Source organism: Sapajus apella, unplaced genomic scaffold, assembly GCF_009761245.1.
Source record: "Sapajus apella isolate SASKATOON/1434 unplaced genomic scaffold, GSC_monkey_1.0 scaffold12, whole genome shotgun sequence".
Lineage (NCBI taxonomy): Eukaryota > Metazoa > Chordata > Mammalia > Primates > Cebidae > Sapajus > Sapajus apella.
The window spans coordinates 16,528,853-16,548,559 of record NW_022436952.1 but is presented as its reverse complement, the minus strand read 5'-3'; the positions used below and the strand labels follow the sequence as shown (position 1 = coordinate 16,548,559).

At 45.3% G+C, this 19,707-nt stretch overlaps 1 long non-coding RNA gene across 1 annotated transcript in view; it reads left to right on the top strand.

The window, feature by feature from the left end:
* Positions 1 to 6,927: 6,927 nt before the first annotated feature.
* Positions 6,928 to 19,707, top strand: part of LOC116553057 — a 39,961-nt gene continuing 27,181 nt past the window's right edge. The window contains exons 1-2 of the long non-coding RNA XR_004269614.1: positions 6,928 to 7,359; positions 15,834 to 16,003. This is a non-coding gene — a long non-coding RNA (uncharacterized LOC116553057). The remainder of the gene's footprint in view (positions 7,360 to 15,833; positions 16,004 to 19,707) is intronic.

Below are 19,707 nucleotides of genomic sequence, written 5' to 3'. Positions count from 1 at the left end.
AATATTTATTTTTCCAATAGACCCGAGCAATTCTGAAGAGACACAACATTACATTTCTTAGAAATTTCCCCAAATACATATTTATCAGGGAAACCTGAATAAACTAAGAAGGGCTTAGACCTATTTATTTATGTATTCAGTCATCTCTGGGGTGTGGGTTATGCTGGTGAGAACAAGAAGAGACAGTAATTGGATTGCATTTAGGCTGATCCCCTGCTCCAGGGATGGGATTAGGGCCTGGCTGCCAGAGCTCTGTTGTCTTCTGTGCTCATGGTGGTGATCCTTCCAGTTTATACCTCTGGGACCATTGGTTCCCAAACTTGGCTGCATATGGATTCATCTGGGAAGCTTTTTTTAAAAAAATAGTGATGCCCGTACTCTACCTGCAGAGATTTTGATTTAATTTGTCTGGGAATAGCCTTGGCATTGGGACTTTTACAAGCTCCCTGGGTGATCTGTTGTGCAGCAGAGTTTGAGAATTCCTAATTTAGACTATGATCCTGTTGGGGCAAGCTACACTCATGAGTCATCCTTCCTCCTTCCCTTGTTTTAACCAACAGTGAGCCGTGCAGGTAGAGGGAGAGGATGGCAGGGCTGAGGTTTAGGTTCAGGGACAGTTTAACGGATATACCACCTGGACAGCCATACAGGGCTGCACCCTAGAGAGGCCACTCACTTGGCTTAATGCTCTGCTATAGTTATCTTAAAATTCTGGGCTGGGCGTGGTGGCTCACACCTGTAATCCCAGCACTTTGGGAGGTCAAGGCAGGTGGATCACTTGAGGTTGGGAGTTTGAGACCAGCCTGACCAACATGGAGAAAACCTTTTCTACTAAAAATACAAAATTAGCTAGGCATGGTGGTGTATGTCTGTAATCCCAGCTACTCTGGAGGTTGAGGCAAAAGAATCGCTTGAACCTGGGAGGGGGGGCTTGTGGTGAGCTGAGATCACGCCACTGTACACCAGCCTGAGCAACAAGAGCAAAACTCCATCACAGGAAAAAAAAAATCTGAATTTTTGAACAAGGGGCCAGCCTCATATTTTCAATTTGTACTGGCCCCACAAATAATGTAGCCCATCCTGGGCAGGGGCCGTGAGTTCTAAACCCATCTGTGTCTGGACAGTTGATTTACTGGGCAAATCTTTCTTTGTCTCTGGATCTCCATTTTGCTTTCTACATAAGAATAAAACCAGTCAGCCCAGTGACTTTCTAGAACACTCTGTGTCTGCACACACATTCATGCAAGGCCATCTAAGAAATAGTTGGGTCGTCTCCAGTCAAATACAATGATAACCCCTAATGACTAGATGTTGCTTAAATCATGTGTTGTTTGAATTTAATTGGGCTCACTTGCCCCCCTCAGATAGGTATACATGCTGATAACTGGGCCCACTCTGACATGGGACAAAAATTGCTGGCGTGTGAACATTCTCATTCTCATTCTCATTCTCATTTTCATTATCTTCCTCCTCTAAATGAAGAGAATTCCTTCTCTGCCTGTTCAGTTCCCCAGCAAACCTTTCCAGCCTTCTAGACAGGGTTCCACCTTTGCCAGTTCAGACCCTCAGCTTTTATAATGCAGAGCTGGACAGTGATAGGCTGGGGACAGAGGAATGGGAGTCAGGAGATTTGCATTGGAAAGAAGAGAGCTGTTACAAGAGGAAAGAACACAAGGGAGGAGAAAGAGGTTGGGAGGGAAAGACAATAGGGAAAATTTCAGATTGGGCTGAGAGTGGGGAAAAGGAAAAAGGAAAAGATATTTGAGGAATGGCTTCCAGATGTGTGGAAAGTGGCAAGAGGAGAAGAAATATTTATATTTTGCTATGCATTGAGAATGTGCCTTGCGCTCCCCGCATATGCAAGCACAATTTCCCTTTAGAGGCGTCCCCAGAGGTGTCCATGAATTACAATTGCTTTGAACTATATTTTGCTGTCAGACTACAGATTCCTTGAACTGATCCTGCACAGAGATTGGTCCATTTGGGCCTCCAGTTATATTTGGAATATGCTGTGAAGCTAGGGTTGCGTGGAAATGACAGCAGATGTGAGTTGGGAAACCCTTCACCACCTGGCATTTCACAGACTCACAAACTCTCAGAGTAGGAAGAGAACTTAAAAATGGTGGTCTTAAAAATGGTCTAATTTGGCCAGGCATGGTGGCTCATGCCTGTAATCTCAGCACTTTGGGAGCCAAGGAGGGTGGATCACTAGAGGTCAGAAGGTTTGAGACCAGCCTGGCCAACATAGTGAAGCCCTGTCTTTACTAAAATATAAAAAAATGAGCCAGGTGTGGTGGCGCATGCCTGTGGTCCCAGCTACTTGGGAGGCTGAGGCAGGAGAATCGCTTGAACTCAGGAGGCAGAGGTTCCAGTGAACCGAGATGTCACCACTGCACTCCAGCCTGGGCAAAAGAGTGAGACTTTGTCTCAAAAAAAAAAAAAAAAAAAGTTTAATCCCCTGCCACATTTTGACATTGATTTTCTAGAGACCACCACCAAGTTCATTGTCTGCTTATATACTTCCTATGAAAGGGAATGCATTACGTTCAGAGAAAGCCCACAGCAACCGTGTGCAGATCTAGCAGTTAGAACTGTCTGTGTTCTCAAATGTTATTATCGGTGGTATGAATTGTTACAGCCTCATTGGACATCACTCTGGCGAGTCCTGCCGCAGTTTAAATTATTCTACTCCTTTGAATCAGCAATTCTGTTTCTAGGAAGTCTGCATCACTCACACTCTTACACAAAGACACATGTCCATGGATGTTTAGATTGAAACACTACTTCTGACAGTGAAAATATGAAGCAACTTCAATGTATATCCACAGAGGACTGCCGGGAAAACTACAGTAGATATAAATTGTGGAATAATGGATATGCCTGTCCTAATGTGGAAAGATTTTTAAAATATGGTAAGGGAAGAAATAAGTTGCAGAAGGTAAGTTAGGAATGAGTGTGTTAAACACCTACAAAGCAGCCAGGCATGGTGGCTCACACCTGTAATCCCAGCATTTTGGGAGGCCAAGATAGGTGGATCACCTGAGATCAGGAGTTTGAGACCATCCTGGCCAACATGGTAAAACTCTGTCTTTACTAAAAATACAAAAATTAGCCAGGCATGGCGGCGCGCACCTGTAATCCCAGCTACTCAGGAGGCCAAGGCAGGAGAATCACTAGAACCAAGGAGGCGGAGTTTGCAGTGAGCTGAGATTCTGCCACTGTATTCTAGCCTGGATGACAGAGTGAGACTTTGTCTCAAAGAAGAAAAAAAAAACAAAAAACAAAAAATAAAACTCTACGAAGCTTCATACCTATACCTGCCTATGAATTACAGATATGAAGACATATAGAAAAACAATGTATATAAAATTGATAACAATGAGTCAAATCAAAACCACAAGATACCATTTCATATCCACCAGAATGGCTACTACTTAAAAAATGGAAACTAACAGCTGTTAGTGAGGATGCTGAAAAATAAATCACTCCTGGTAGGAAAGCAACGTGGTGCTTTGGAAAAGCCATTTTGGAAAATTGGCAGTCCCTCAAAAAGTAAAACATAGAGTCACTACATGACCCAGAAATTCCACTCCTAGGTATGCACTCAGGCAAAATAAAAACTACACCTATGCAAAAACCTATATGTGAATGTCCATAGCAGCACTTTTGACAATAGTCAAAAAGCGGAAACAACTCCAATGTCCATCAATTGATGGGTTTATGAATAAAACGCAGTTGCATCTGTAAAGTGGAATATTATTTGGCAATAAAAAGGATTAAAATAATGATGCATGCTACAACATGGATGAACTTTGAAAACATTATCCTAAGTCAAGGAAGCCAGTCAGAAAGGACCACATAGCGTGTAATTCTGTTTATATGAAATGTAACAGGGTATGCATATCTGTAGAGACAGGAATTAGATTAGGGTTGCTTAGGGCTAGGGCTAGAGGAGAGAGGGGAATGAGAATGAGGCTGATGGGCATGGGTTTTTTTCTCTAGGGTGATGAAAGCATTCTATAGCCTACAGTGATGGTTGCACAACTGTGAATATACTAAAAGCCATGGACCTGTGTGTGCATTAAATGGATGGACTGTATGGCTGTCTGTGAAATATATCTCCATAAACTGGTTTTAAAAAAACGCTAATTGTGTTTACATCTTGTATGTGGGGGGTGGAGTGCTGTGTTAGGAGGGAAGAGTGAAGGACTTGCCTTGTCCTGGCAATTTGCTTCAGGTAGCAAAGCGTGATGATGATTTATAGGCGTTCCAGGGATGCATTTAAGGCAGGGGGCTGATGGCCACCCAGAGAGTCTCTGCCCAGGCCCACCCAGGATCATCTGCCTGATGCAGAACTGCAGAATACATAGCACAACACCCTAGCACATGGCACCCAGAGAACACACTTGACATGTGCTCAATACAACCAAAGCACAGAGACATCCCAGGATATACCCAAAGGCACAACACATGTCACCTAGGCACTTGCATCACACAACACAACAAATGCACATAGACAGCAGACACACAGAAGCACACGTACAAATAGAATGGTGCTCTCACCCTTGCCGAGACATTACATAGCACAAGAAAGGAATGGATCAACATAATGGAAGGTCCCTGCCCGTTTGTCCATTGGCTATTGGAGGCTGATCTGGAGCAGATGAGACACTGTTTTTAATCCCCCAGTCTGGGTTGGGTACCCTCATCTCTGTCACCTCTCTTTGTCCCTCCTCTTCCTGCAACAAGTCCACTAGGCCTCTCTAGCACATGGTCTGTCTCACCACATCAGGACTGTTGGCTAACTTGTTTGCTTTCCTCTGTTTCCTATTTTTTTTTTTTTCCTGTCACTCAGGCTAGAGTGCAGTGGCACCATCTTGGCTCACTGCACCCTCCACCTCTCAGGTTCAAACAATTCTCCTGTCTCAGTCTCCGAAGTAGCTGGGACTACAGGCACAAGCCACCATCCCCAGTTAATTTTTGTATTTTTGGTAGAGATGAGGTTTCACCATGTCTCAAACTCCTGACCTCAGTTGATCCCCCGCCTTGGCCTCCCAAAGTGCTGGGATTATGGGTGTAAGCTACTCCACCCAGTTGGATATAAGGTTCTTGAAGGTGGGACCTGTGTTCTATGTATATCTGAGTCTCTGGCACTTTGCAGTGTCTGGGGTATAGGACAGAGTTAATATATAATGAATGAATAAATGGATCAAGCTGTCCATGTGTATATTTACTAGAGAAAACGTTCAACCTTCATCACTATCAAAGAAATGCAAATTAAAATGAGATGCAATTTTACACCTATTAAATTAGCACAAATTAAGAAATATAATTATCACACCCAGGTCTGACACTGTCATGGTCTGAGCATGGTACCCACACATTGCCGGTGGCAGTGTGTAAATTGGGTGCAGCCCCTTTGGAAAACAAATTGATTGTATGTATCAAGAGTCATTAAAAGGCTCACAGCCTTTGGTGCAGTGATTGCACGCCTGAGAATTTATCCAAAGGTAATTACCAAAAAGAAGAAGGACATTTGCTGATGGTTGCTGGGAGTGTCATTTGTGATCACACAAAGCCCTGATTTCAGAACCCCAAATTGGGATACACACTCTGATGCATTGAACTTGAGGATGGCTGGGAAGAACAGTTGCAGAGAACTGGGGACAGGGGCTGACCATGACTGAATTGGGAATGGAGAATATAGGGAAGTACATTTCCTGAGGTCAGGGATCTGGCAGGTAGTGCTTACTGCTGTACCCCCCATTCCTAGTGGAGTATCTGGTACACAGTAGGGTAAACACTGTTGAATTAAAAAAGAATGAATGGTTAAGCGATATATACCTTAATATATTTAATCATTATATATATTTTTATTTATTTAGCTAATACAGACATACATACACTGTGAATAGAATGCTCTATGGCCATTAAAGGTCATTAATATGCAAATATGTTTAAGATACAATGTTGTAAAGAAATGATTTCTTAATATGCATAAAAATGATTTATGCGACAGGAAATGGAAGTGAAGAGAGGTCAAGTGACTTGCTCATGCCACACAGCCCTGAGTGGGGCAGCTCTGGTCCAAACCCAGGCCTGTTGGGTATTAGAGATGGAATGCTTGTTCCCAGATGTCACAAGGAAAAAATAGCATTCAGACAAAAAGTTTTCTCAGCAAGGCAATTTTACTTTCTGCAGAAAGGGTACTCCTGTTAGCCATCTTGCCATGAGAGTACAATGAACAAAGGACAAGCAGGCATATTTATTTATTACACATTGGGTCCTTATTGCTGTGTCTGATCTCCATTGGTTGGAGCCAGACCTCACAATCTAAAACTAAACCTGATTGGCTAACAGCTTAAAACTTTTCTAAATAGGTAAAGGCAATAGAGAACAAAGGAAAAGAGGAAGTTGCTTACAAAAGGACTTAGAAAAGTAATAATATTCCCAAATAAGGAAGGGGCATAGGCTGCGAGCTGGGGCATGCCTGTGAGCACGTCCAGCATAAATATCTTGGTTAAAGTACAAGGACATAGAAGGTACTACGTGCCTGTGAGCATGTCTAACAGCTACAGAGGATGGGGCTTAATGAAGAGTTAATAGCAAAAAGCAAGAAGGCTCTGAAGAAAGTCTTTAAAACAAACTATTATTTCTAACATTTATTATGATTATTCTTTAACAAGAAGGGAAACTTTGAAGAGGAACTTTTTACTTTCTACATTGGGCTTAACCACTGGTCTTTGCTGTCTTCAGAACACCAAAATTATTTTACAGATGCAGTGTCTGAAACTCAGAGGTTTATCCACTTGCTGAAAACTGCATGATATTAAGTGATATAACCAGGATTAAAATTCAGGTCTCTGTAAGCAGATGCTCAGGGTTTCAATTCTGTGTGAGTTTTCTCCAGTGAAAAATGAGACCAGTTTTGGGGTGAGGTGGTGGGGCTAAGGGTGCTCCTTTCTCACCTGTTGCTCCACTAGTGTGTGGAGCCTGTAGCTGACAATGTCTGTCCTGTCCTGTTCAGGTTCAGGAGCCCTGGCTTCACCTCTGATTACCCTCTTTGACATCAGATAAGCCCCTTTCCCTTGCTAGGTCCCAGTTTTCCTATCTCCATGATAAGGTGGCTAGAATAAATGAACAGGTTTTCTGTACCTTTAACCCAGAGAACAGGACCAGAGACCTCTCTAGGAAGGATGAAATGTAGTCTTCCCTTAAGAACATGGCAGCTCCAGATGAAGATTGCTAGTGGTGAATGAAGATGATGTAATATCTTTTCTCACAGGAACCTGGAGTTGAATTGAAGAGCACTGAAGCCTGTAGATCTCCTTGGAAGAGTCCTGTTCAGAGTCTGAGGAGGTAAGTGACAGAGAAATCCTTCAGACAGCTGCTGGGAGAGCCTTTTCTCTCTCCAACCACTGGAGAAATCCATCATCTGGAAGAAGATAGAGCAGCTGGCAGCAGAGGGGAACAAGAGCGTGGGAAGGGAATGGGGAGCTAGCTAGGGTGGGGGTAGAATAAGACTAGTGAGGTACTCACATACTGCACTCAATTTAAGGGCCCACCACCTGAAAACTCAATTATCAAGGTAAATAATATTTTAATGCAGTATTTAAAAAATCAAAATGAACACAAACAAATCCAGGATAAACAAAATATCCAAATGTTAAATAAAGACAAGCGGTTGTTTGTCTGTTTAGTGGCCCTGCATCATTGTGCAATGAGAAGAATTTATTCTGATCAGCCTGCCTCACTGTTGCTCTCCTCTTTGCAGGGTTTATGAGGGTGGACAATGGCAGGAAAGTAGATTGGGCAATGAAGAGCTCTGTATATATGAAGTCATGTTATTTAATGGCAAAGTTTGCATTAACTATACCACTTGGTTTAAAAGATGGGAAGATATTTTGATAAGTGTATATACAGGTGCACATTTTCTTTGACTCAGACTTTGATGTGGCTCAGCTTTTATTAGGCCTGGGAGTCCTCAGATCCTGAGGTCCTGAAGTTTCTGGCTCCTGAGATCCTGAGTTCTTGAATTCCTGAGTTTCTAAGGTCCTGAGATCTTGAGGTTCTAGGTCCTGAGGTTCTGAGATTCTGGATCCTGAGATTCTGAGGTTCTGAGTTCCTGAGGGTCCTGGAACCTGGGTCCTGAGGTCCTGAGGGTCCTGGGTCCTGAGATTCTGAGATCTTGAGGTCCTGGGTGCTGAGGTTCTCAAATCCTAAGTCCTGATCTCCTGAGGTACCTGGTCCTGAGATCCTAAGGTCTTGAGGTCCTGAGGTCCTGGGCCCTGAGATTCTGAGGTCTTGAGGTACTTGGTCCTGAGGTACTGGGTCCTGAAGTCCTGGGTTCTGAAATCCTGAGGTCCTGAAATCCTGAGTCCTATGGGTCCTGAGGTCCTGAGATTCTGAGACCCTGAGGTCCTGGGTCCTGAGGTTCTGAAGTTCTGCATCCTAAGGGTCCTGTGTTCTGAGGTCCTGAGATCCTGTGGTCATGGGTCCTGAGTCCTGGGGTAAAAATCACTGTTGCAGGGTTGGCTGGAGAAGAGATATTTTCGCATGAGGTTTCCTTTCTTTTTTGCGTCTTTAAGAATCCGAGCTCCTTTGTAGGCATAAACACACCAGCTTTTCTTAATGATGTATGCATTTCATTGTGATGGGTAAGGTACAGAATTACTTTTGAAAGGTGAATACATTGGCTTTTTTTTTTTTTTTTTTTTGCAAGTATGAATTTTCTCGGAGAAAAGATACTAAAAGGTTGACTACAATTTTGCAAGAGTCCAAGAGATTTTTTGCTGGTTCAATAAGGTCCTTGCTATTGTACCAAGTGGAAAATATAGAGAATGCAGGTTGAGTGCACTGAACCCAAGGGTGCAGGGGCTGGGGTTACAAGGAGAAAGCAGGAATGTCCTAAGGCGATCCTTCCATGCAGGCAGAGATGCTGGGGTCCAGGTCCTGGGACCAGAGAGCTTCTCCTGGTTGGCTCTTCCTCTAACCTGGAGTCCCACAGGTGCTAGTGGGAGAGTTGGAAAGACACCCCCACTAGACCTGATTTTCTGTTTTCTGCTTCTGTCAGTGTCTCTGGGGGAGACTTACCTAAGGCTAGTGCGGCCTTGGGACTTAAGAGAGTTTAGCTCCTGATTTAGGAAGAAAGCAGGACTCTCCCTTCTCCCTAAGCCCACCCCATGACCGCAGAGTCTCATAGAGTTGTGGAGGAGAGGGTCCTGGGTATGTTGACTCCTGACACTGGGAGGTGTGAGTCAATCTCCTTTGCTTGAATCAATCTCCTCTTTTTTAAAATTAAAAATATTTTTAAAATTTGAAAATAATTTTAGATTTACAACAAAGTTTCCAAAATAGTACTGAGTCCCTTTGTACCTTTACCCAGCTCCCCCAAATTATATTGTCTTCCATACTCACAGTATCATGATCACAACCAGGAACTTAGCATTTATATGATAATCTAACTACTCTACATGGTTTGTTCACGTTTTGCCAGTTGTCCACATTGTGTTTAGTTGTCAAAGTTTTTTGTTTCCTTCAGTCTGGGACAGTCCTCTGTCTATCTTTTATGGCTTGGAAACTTTTGAAGAATACTGGCTGGCTGTTTTACAGACTGTCTCCTCACTGGCATTTGTCTGATGTTTGTTCACGATTACACTGAGGATTGCCTTTTTGCAAGAATCCTGCAGAACTGATGCTGTATCCTCAGTAAAGCCTATCAGGAGACACGTAAAGTCAGTTCGTCTTTGTTAAAGTGGTATCCACCAGGTTTTTATACTCATCTCAACCCCCCCCCCTTTTTTTTTGCTTTGAGACAGAGTCTTACTCTGTTGCCCAGGCTGGGGTGCAGTGGCACAATCGCCCTCACCACTTTCTACAGCCTTGACCTTCCAGGCTCAAGTGATCCTCCCACCTCAGGCACATGCCACCATGCCTGGATAATTTGTTTATTTTTTTTGTAGAGATGGGGTAACCGTATGTTGCTCAAACTGGTCTTGAACTCCTGGGCTCAAGTGATTCTCCCACCTCGGTCTCCCAAAACGCTGGAATTAGAGGTGTGAGACACCTCGCCTGGCCTCTCCCTTTCTTTACGTGAGTCATCCCCTTCACCTACTGGCAAAGTGGAAACAATTGGTCAGAATAATTGGAATAATTCTTCTCATATCTACACGCAGCACTTCCTACCTAAAAGCCATTCTCACATGTTACCTAATTTGAACTCACATCCTGGAGAGGGCCCCATTTGCAGGACCAGCTGATCCAATCTGTTTAGTTTACTAATAGAAATGCAAACCTGGAGTTGGAAGAAAAGAAGAAATGGTCTGCAAGTGAAGAATGTGCTGGGTACTTTCCTGCACTGCTACATCTTATTTAGGGAGTTTCAGCTCCCCTTGTTTATCCTCACTTTATAGTGGGTGGCACAGAGTCTTGGAAAGGTAAGGAAAGCTGCCCAAGCTCCACAGCCAGGACGTGGCCTGCTCGCAAATCCATTCATGTTTTTCCCTCAACATTTACTTGTTCTCCAGGATTGGGTCTCGCTCAAAGTCACTGAGCGATATCACTGTGCTGGGACATAAGCCCAAACTCCTGTGCCACCTCCCGAGAGAGTTGGGAACCAATGAAATCATGATCATAAAATGCATATAGCACTTCATTATTGACAAGACTGTCCATCTTTATGGCAGATCCCTGAGTTAGGTGTCGCTTTCTTCACTTTGTAGAAGATGAAGCCGAGGGTTCGGGAGTTCTTGTGTGTCCTGCTCAAAGTCTCAGCTAGTTTGAGGCAGACCTGCCATTTTAACGCATGTTGTTCTACTACAATTTCAATCCTTGATTGTAAATGCCTCCTTTTTCTTCACCTGAATAGGAGTGTGCTGGTGCCCAGCCAGGGTGAGGGATGCTGAACCCATGAGGGAGGGTATGGGAAGTAAAAGTTCCTCTTCAAAATTTCCTTTCTTGTTAAATAATAAATTTGCTAATAAGTCTTTGTTAAGCCTTATCCTATGTAGCTGTTAGGTATGGTTATGGGCGCATAGTACAATCTATGTCCTTGTACTTTAACCAAGATATCTGTGCTGGACGTGCTCACAGGCATGTCCCAGCTCGCAGCCTATGCCCCTTCCTTGTTTGGACTTTTCCATTGCTTTTGCCTGTTTAGAAAAGTTTTAAGTTATTAGACAATCAGGTTTTAGCTTAGATTGTAAGGTCTGGCTCCAACTAGTGGGGATCAGACACAGCAGTAAGGACAACCCCAAATGCATAAGGGATAAATATGTCTGCTTTTCCTTTGTTCATTGTACTCTTGTGGCAAGATGGCTAGCGAGGGCACCCTTCCTGCAGTGCAGGAAGTAAAAATTGCTTTGCTGAGAGATCCTTTGTCTCAGTGCTATTTTTTCTTTGTGGCACCGAGCATCTGTTTCCAACAGAGGGGATCTCATCTCTTTTAGAAAAACCAAGATCTCTCTGGGTATTACCTATATCCACTGGTGGTATCTTACAGGTGATTTACATGCTTCATAAAAACATAATTTATAGGAATTATAAAATTTTATGTGATTTATAAGACCCGTTAAATGTATGAGGGAACCAGCAGGGCTCATGGATCCCACTGCTGTCTCTGATTTGGCCAATCAGCAGTTGGCTCTTTAGGAAAGGCTGCTGTGAGCATTGTACTGGGGTTGGTGTGGCAGTCCCAGCCTTATGCTGATGAACCAGACAAAGTTTCAGGGCTCTAGGGGTGGAAGGGAGACAAGAGGAACATCCACAGAATCACAAGGCCAGGGTATGACTGAGTTGCAAACCCTGGGGCATTGTGGAAGGCTTCCTGGAGGCAGTGGCACTGCTGAGGGCTCTTGACATTGGGCAGAATTTAAGCAGAGAAAGGTTAGAGTTGTGTGGCAGTCCCAGTGAGTGTAAGGGTGGGAGTGGAGTGTGGGTGTCTGGAGTGGAGAAAGGAAGGAAGGCTGGCATTCTGACAGTTCTTTTTTCTCAGGGAATTGAAGCCTTAGGCAGGGCTGGTCAGAAGCTCAGTGCATGCCCAGGACACAGAATTTGAAGACAGGAAGGAATCCGAAAATACTTGTTGTCCGTGGCTGGCCTGTGTCATGAGACATTGGCACCAGAACCCCCCATATCTAGTAGCAGGAGGAAGGAGGATTCTGGTTGAGGAAGAGGGAAGCAGACGAGGCCTTGCGATTGTCTCCCACGCCCTGAGCATTGTATTCTGAGAAATGCTCCATTTGTAAAGGGAAGGAGGACGCAGGTCTACCCACAGAAGGTGGAATGGGGTCACATACCAGAATCTTTCTACAGGCAGATAATGGGACTCACCCTCCCTCAGCCCTGCAGATAAAAGGTTATGGAATCTTTTGACAAGAAAGAGAGAGAGACAGAAGGTCAAGCAACCTGTGACTCTCCCGTGGAAGCAGGAAGAGACAAGGTCATTGCCTTTTCAGCACGTTCTCTTGGTTTTCAGGCAAAATCTTTTAGGTCAGCCCTCCCTGTTCAGAAGCCTGGGCAGCGTGCTGGGGCCCTTTCCTCCCATGTCCCTGTGTAGCCACCCATTCCTGACACTTTTCCCCAGTACCTGCCACAGACCCTCAAACCTGCACGTCCATGATGAGCTCATCACCTTCACCTTCACCTGCTCCTGTCTTGGGCTCTCAGCTCAGTCGTGACCTCGCTGGCCCCTAAGCCAGAAACAGAGGCTTTTTTCTCTGTCTCCCTTCCCCCTCATCCCCTATTCAATCACCAAGCCCTGCCCCTTTGCCCCTAAAACATCTCTGGAATTTCCCCACCCGCTTTTCTATCCACTATCACTAGCAAAGACATCATGTCTTACCTTGACCCTTGCATGGCCTAATAGTCTCCCTATTAGGTCATAGTCACTCTACTAGACAATCCTTCACACTGCCCTGCAGCAATCTTGCCACTCACATCTGGCCACATGTCTCTCGCTTGCGTAACACACTTCAGTTGCTCCCTGGTTACCTATGGCATCAAGTCCTAGGCCCTGGGCCTGGCACTCAAGGCCTTTCAGACATGGCCCTGCTGCTTTTCGCAGTACATTCTCCAGCAGTCATCCCCAGTTGCCTGTTCTATGACAATATCGCATGTACTTGCCTGATAACCTCGTGTTGTTTCACTCCCTTTGGCTTTTCCAAGTGTAATTGACTCTCCCTAGACATGACATCCCAAGAAACTCCTATTCATCCTTCAGAACCAACTCTTGTGACACCACCTCTCTGAAGTACTCCCTGACTTGCTTCATACATAAGCATTCTGCCCTCTCTACCGTTTGTGCGTTAGCTAGCACATGTACCTCACTGTGATTATTTGTTTGCATATCTGTTCCCATCATAGTCTGTGTCACCCTTAAGTGCAGGGGCCAAATCTCTCTCTCTCTTTCCCTCTTTCCTCTCTTCCCTCCTTTCTGTCCTCTATCCCATCCTTCCCTCTCTCTTCTCCCCTCTTCCCCTTTTCTTCCTCCCTCTCCTCCAGTCTTAACCTTCCAGCTGTCGGCTCTTTCCTGAGTGTCAACCAACATGCCGGCTGTGCTTTAAGGTTTGTGCATACTCATGGAGGTGCTGTCCCTGTCAAGGCCCCACGTCAGTAGATTCCACTGTCCCCTTGGGATGCGAACTGTAACAAATGTTGTAGTCAGACAATCTCATGGAGGAAGTGCCCTGAAGAAAGCAGAGTAAGGTATTGCACCAAGAGCAACCGTCAGGTGGAGTGGGGTGGGGCGGGGGAGGTCTCTCCTGAAGAGGAGCCATTTGAGTCTTTGCCCGAATGACCAGAGGGTTTTGGCTGTGGAAGGAGGGCAAGAGAGAGCACTCCAGGCAGAGAACCCCTTGCTCAAAGGCCTTGCAGTGGGAATAAGCTTGGTGCATGGAAAGAGTAAGCTGTTGAGGTCCCAGAGCAGTGAGCAGGGAGGTAGGTATGGCCTTGGGAGGTGACGGCACAGGTCATTCCTAAATCCCTGACTGTGTCTCCTGAGCCCCCAGCTAAATTGGGATCCCAATACCAGAGCCACTGGCAATCCTGCCCTAAGGGGAAGTGAAGGGGAGCTGGGCATGGCTGTCTGTAGTGTGCCTCTCACAGATACTTTTTTTACCTGGAGGACAGCCCAACGCCTAGTTGCCTGACCCATGACCAAAGTGTTCCTCACCCAGAAAACTTGTTTGTTCTGGCAAATGCCTTGGTGGCTCCTGTGTCCAGTGAATGCCTGGTTGACCATCACGCTGAGCTGGAAGCTTGTGTTATCCGCTGCGTCCCAGGGAAATCCTGCTGGGGCACACCCCAGTTCTTTCTTTCTTCTCTGTAGTTGGGGTCATTTGTGTTCGGGGATTATCCAGACCACAGCTTTCTCTGGAGACCAGTAATGGTAAAGGGTTCTCTTCTGCTTCTGCCAAGTCACCCCACTCAGCTCAAGGCCTTTGGCATACCTTGGAGACTTCTGCTCATTGCCGTTGGGGGAAGATGCTGATTCAGGCTGGATTCCATCTTGGGGTTCATGCCTTTGATCTTCCTCTGCCCCACAGGCTCCTTCTGCAGCTGTGTGCATGGTTGCTCCTGCCTGTCATTCAGACTTTGGCTCACAGCACTTACTCAAGAGAACTTTTTTGGTAGATGCGTAGCTTCAAAATTTTTTTTTTTTTTTTTTTTAGAAAAGGTAGTATTTTGGATTCAGGGGATACATGTGCATGTTTGTCATAGGGTATATTGTGTGATACCGAGGTTTTGGCTTGTGTTGATCCTGTCACCCAAATAGTGAACATAGTCTCCAGCAGGAATTTTTTTAGCCCTGCCTCCTTCCCTTACCTTCCTCTCCTCTTTTGGAGTCTCTTCTTTCTGCTGTTCCCACCTTTATGTCATGTGTACTCAGTGTTTAGCTCCCAGTCGTAAGTGAGAATTTGCGGTATTTGGTTTTGTGTTTCTGTGTTAATTCACTTAGGATAACAGCCTTCAGCTGCATCCATGTTGCTGCAAAGGACATGATTTCATTCTTTTTCATGGCTGTGTAGCATTCCATGGTGTATATGTACCTCATTTTCTATATCCAGTCCACTTCAATGGGCACCTGGGTTGATTCTAGGTCTTTGCTACTATAATGAGCACTGCGATGAGCATCAGCATGCAGTCAAAGAGACCTTCCTGATTGCCTTTTTTTTTTTTTTTTGGTCTGAGATGGAGTCTCACTCTGTAGCTCAGAGTAGTGTGCAGTGGTGCAGTCTTGGCCCACTGCAACCTCCACCTCCAGGATTTAAGTGATTCTCCTGCCTCAGCTTCCCAAGTAGCTGGGATTACAGGCACATACCACCACTCCTGGCTAATTTTTGTATTTTTAGCAGAGATAGGATTTTGCCATGTGATCAAGGCTGGTCTCGAAGTCCTGGCCTCAAGTGATCCACCAGCCTTGGCTTCCCATTGTGCTGGGATTACAGGTACCTACCATCATGTCCAGCTAATTTTTGTATTTTTAGGTGAGATAGAGTTTCACCATGTTGGCCAGGCTGGTCTTGAACTCCTGGTCTTGATCTGCCCACCTCGGCCTCCCAAAGTGCTGGGATTTCAGGCGTGAGCCTTTTCTGAGCGGCACTCCCAATACTCTTGACCCCCTTCCCTTGTGTTATTTTCCTCCCTGACTCTTCCATCCATGCTTGGGGAATCCACCATTAAAATGCAAAACTCTTTGAGGGCAGAGACGTATCTCTTCCGTTTACCCTTGTTTCTTATATCCAGTGCCCAGAACAGTGTCTAGCACACAGTAGTGCTCAGTAAACATTTTCCAAGCGAACGATGGTGCTTTTCATTTCCCCCCCGCTTTTTAGTGATTAATATGCATGGATTTCTCATCAAAGAGCAGATTGTGTCAAATTCACAGAGCGCTTGACTCTTGCGTGGCTCAGAACTCATTATCTTCCAGCAGCAAGTTGAGAGATTCTTGGACAGACATCTAAACAAACGCTCAAGTTGCTGCTTTGACCCAGCTAACCTTCCGGTGAGTTCAGAGTCATAAACCATTATTGTCTCTGCAGGCGGGGAGTACCAAGGGTGCCTCTTGGCACCTGGCACCTCTGTCTGAATTAGTAGCTCGTTCTCTCTATCTGATGCTGGGCCAGGAATGAGAGAGTTTACACTTCCCTGTGTGAGCCTGCTCTTGGCATCTTTAATGGTGTTCTGTGACCACAGAGACACACTCAGAATCAGAGAATCTGAAGGCATTTGTTGATTTGGTTTTAGAGCCCAGAAAAACCAGTGAATAAAAAAGACAGGCCCAGGATGGTATGTGGGCCAGCTGGCGGGGCTTGGACCACTGCCCAGGACCTGACTCCTGACCTGGTGTTCTCCCATTGCTCTGGTCTCCTCTGCCAATCCAAAAATGATTCACCAATCTCAGGGTTTCTGTGCTCGTCCCTGCCACTTGATAGCTGTGGCTCTTCATAAAATTTATGCAGGAAATGTGTTTTTAGTTGTGCTCAAATATGCAAAACATACAATTGACCATATTCACCTTTTTTTGTTGTTGTTGAAACGGAGTTTCTCTCTTGTCACCCAGGCTGAAGTACAGTGGTGCAATCTTGGCTCACGGCAACCTCTGCCTCCCAGGTTCAAGCAATTCTCCTGCCTCAGCCTCCCAATCCCAAGTAGCTGGGATCACGGTGTGTGCCACCACACTTGGCTGTTTTTGTATTTTTGGTAGAGATGGGTTTTCACCATATTGGCCAGGCTGGTTTTGAACTCCTGACCTCGAGTGATCTGCCCACTTCAGCCTCCCAAAGTGCTAGGATTACAGGCATGAGCCTCTGTGCCCAGCCTCAAGATATATTTTTAATGGGATGTCAAATCTCTAGAGTTCCCCAGATGATGAAGAAGACCTTAGAGGGTTTAGGCACTCAGAAACGTCAGAGAAAATTCCTTCACTTTCTTTTTGTGTGTTGGGGAGAATCTGCACACTTTCTGTGGGAGATGAGGTAACCAGGAGCTGTCTGATACTCCTTGGTTGCCACTGGGCATGGTACCCTGGCATTCAGAGAAGAGGGTTATGAAGGCCAGAGGAGTCAGGAGGGAAGGCAAGGTTCTCTTGGGCTGGGGTTACCTGCAGGTGGGAGCTTTGATCTCAGGAAAGCTCCTCTTGTGCCTTTCAGCTGCCTCTTACACCACTGAACTAGCCCACCAAAGGGAGGGCAGTGAAAATAGGGAAAAGATAGTCCTGTCCTTGTTATGTGAATATTGGGAGGCACAAATTGAGTTTTGTGGTGCCAGGGTCGTGGCTCAGCCTAAAGCTGGGGCCAATTCACATGTAAGGATTTATCCCCTGTAGAATTAGCCCTTGACTTTGCAGACCTGCCTCAGGCAAAGAAGATGAATATCAGAGGACAGAGGACAGAGAGAGATGGACTTCTTTTTTTTTTTTGAGATGGAGTCTCACTCTGTCGCCCAGACTGGAGTGCAGTGGTGCGATCTTGGCTCACTGCAACCTCCATCTCCTGGATTCAAGCAGTTCTCTGCCTCAGCCTCCAGAGTAGCTGGGATTACAGGTGCCCGTCACCACACCTGGCTTTTTTTTTTTTTTTTTTGTATTTTTAGTAGACAGCGTTTCACCATCTTGGTCAGGCTGGTCTCGAACTCCTGACCTTGTAATCTACCTGCCTTGGCCCCCACAAAGTACTGGGATTACAGGTGTGAGCTACCTCGCCTGGCCAGAGATAGGCATTTTTTTTTTTCTCCTTTTCCCTGCATATCTCAGTGGATAGAAAGGGCAAAGATAAGAAAGCCCTGGCCTGCTATGAGATCAGTGAGACGGCAGGCAAGGATGTTTCAGCCTCATGGGGAGGCTGGTCCTGCCAGGGTTTCAGTACTTTATTTGCTGTCAAGCTACTTCAGGTGCATTAGTGACTCCCTGATGTTAAATACCTGCTAATTAACAACAGCTGCAATTGCCTCGCCTAGGGGTACTGACACCTGGGCTGGGAGTGCTCCATCCCAGGAGAGAGGAGGGCATTAGCGAAAGCTACAGGCTGGCGGGGGAACTGTGCAAAGAAATAGTGCCCTGGTGGGTGAGGTGTCCTGTACCCTCAGGTCTAGCATGGTGAGGGTTCAAATTCCAGCTCTGACATTTGCAAGTAGTGTGTGCTTGGGGAAGTGCCTTCTCCCAGAAACTGGTTATTGTCTCTGATGTGGACCTAGTACCTCAAAGAGTTGTTACGGCCTTAGATGAGATAATGCCTGCAGAGCTCAGTGCAGAGCAGGCTTATTGAAATCCTCAACAGCTGGCTGAGCGGTGTGTTGGAGGGAGTTGTGATAAGGTAGCAAATCTGGTGTTTCTCATTCATGTCTATCCTGCCTCAGCTTCTCTTGGTGGCCTCCTTGGAATATACTGATGGCTGCCTCGGGGGCCAATCTTACCTTGGGGCCTCAACCCACTCTGTGTCTTAGTCTACCAGTTTGAAGAATGCTGGGATGGAATAAATAGTTTTCTGATCACTAGACCAAAGGTCCAGGGCACTAGGGAAGTCCATGGTGTGGCTCTTTTGGAGGTTTGGGGTAGCGGTGGGGAGGGTGCCGGCATAGGAAAGAAGGCATCTGAGTTTGGCGGGGCTTCTTGGAAAATGTGAGCTCTGAGCCTCCATTTGAATTCCCAAGGTCTATCCACAAGGATACTCCCATGTCAACTTTTTTTTTTTTAGTTTTACTTTAAGTTCTGGGGTATGTGTGCAGAATGTGCAGGTTTGTTACATAGGTATACATGGGCCATGGTGGACCTATCAACTCATCATCTAGGTTTTAAACCTGGATGCATTAGGTGTTTGTCCTAATGCTCTCCCTCCCCTTGGCCCACCCCCTGAAAGGCACTGGTGTGATTTTCCCCTCTCTGTGTCCATGTGTTCTCATTATTCAATTCCCATTTATAAGTGAGAATGTGTGGTGTTTGGTTTTCTGTTCCTGTGTTTGCTGAGAATGATGGCTTCCAGCTTCATCCATGTGCCTGCAAAGGACATGAACTCATTCTTTTTTATGGCTGCATAGTATTCCATGGTGTATATGTGTCACATTTTCTTTATCCAGTCTATCATTGATGGGCATTTGGGTTGGTTCCAAATCCTTGCTACTGTAAATAGTGCTGCAATAAACGTACATGTCATGTGTCTTTATAGTAGAATGACTTATAATCCTTTCGGTATATACCTAGTAATGGGATTGCTGAGTCAAATGGTATTTGTGATTCTAGATCTTTGAGGAATCACCACACTGTCTTACACAATGCTCGAAATAACTTTTAATGAAAGGTCTGAATGAAGGTGGTAACCAGAAAAACACTGGTGCACAGGGTTTCACCATCTCTCTGACACATTTCTCTCCACTGCAGCCTCTGATTTGATCCTCAAAATAGGCCTGTGAGGTGAGTGCGAAGAAGTGGAGGAATTTGTCGTTCAAAGGAATGGAAGTAGCTCCTGTCCCTACAGATGCCTTATGGTTTAACTCTATCAGCCACACAGCTTTTTTTCCAATAGATTCCTTTTTTGGCTTAAGCTGGAGTAGCTTCTATGGCTACACACACACACACACAAACATACACACAAATGTTAACTGACAACCAGTAATGGAAAATCAGTTGACTATAGTAAAAGAATCTTATTTCACTTGAAGCCACAGGGTTGAGATTGCAAAAACCAAACTCAGGGATAGATATTGCTGTTGCTG